The sequence below is a fragment of the Bison bison genome, unplaced genomic scaffold, assembly GCF_000754665.1.
Source record: "Bison bison bison isolate TAMUID 2011002044 unplaced genomic scaffold, Bison_UMD1.0 scf7180017861315, whole genome shotgun sequence".
NCBI lineage: Eukaryota > Metazoa > Chordata > Mammalia > Artiodactyla > Bovidae > Bison > Bison bison.
In genome coordinates, this window is record NW_011491887.1 from 10,947 (window position 1) to 11,567 (window position 621).

The 621-nt window shown below is 43.5% G+C and overlaps 1 non-coding gene across 1 annotated transcript; it reads left to right on the plus strand.

Moving 5' to 3' along the window:
* Positions 1 to 339: 339 nt before the first annotated feature.
* Positions 340 to 412, plus strand: TRNAF-GAA. The gene has a single exon. It is a non-coding gene; the product is annotated as a tRNA-Phe (tRNA).
* Positions 413 to 621: the final 209 nt, after the last annotated feature.

Genomic DNA, 621 nt, shown 5'->3' on the forward strand with positions numbered 1-621 from the left:
AGTGAAAACTCAAAGTGAAGTCGCTCAGTCGTGTCCAACTCTTAGTGACGCCATGGACTGCTCTACTCTCTCATTATTTTATTGGTAGAATACTCACTTTCATGATTCCCCAATCTTACAACTTTTGTTATTTAGTCACATTTCTCAATATTTGGGAAGACCTATAAAAATATAACTCCAAGGTTATTTTGCAAACACCCAAGATAAATTTCTAAGTAGGGATCTTTTAGATCCATTATCTGTTTGCAAATAAACAATTGCAATTGTTCCCTTGTAATTAAGAATCTGCAACTCCCCCAAGGACCCCTTAAAAATGCCTTGAGGTGGGCATCATAAAGAGCTGGAAAAGCTCAGTTGGGAGAGCATTAGCCTGAAGATCTAAAGGTCCCTGGTTCGATCCCGGGTTCTGGCAGATTCAGTGTTTCCATCTACATCGAAGAGAAAGTGCAATTCTTGCAACCTCACGATCTGAGCTCTCTCAAGGATGTCTTAGCCTACATCCAGGAGGAGGAGTCCTATGTCTAATAAAAGAAAGTGTTGGTCGCTCAGTCGTGTCTGACTCTGTGACTCCATGGACCACAGTCCGCCAGGCTCGCTCTGCCCGGGAAGGGGTGGGTTGCC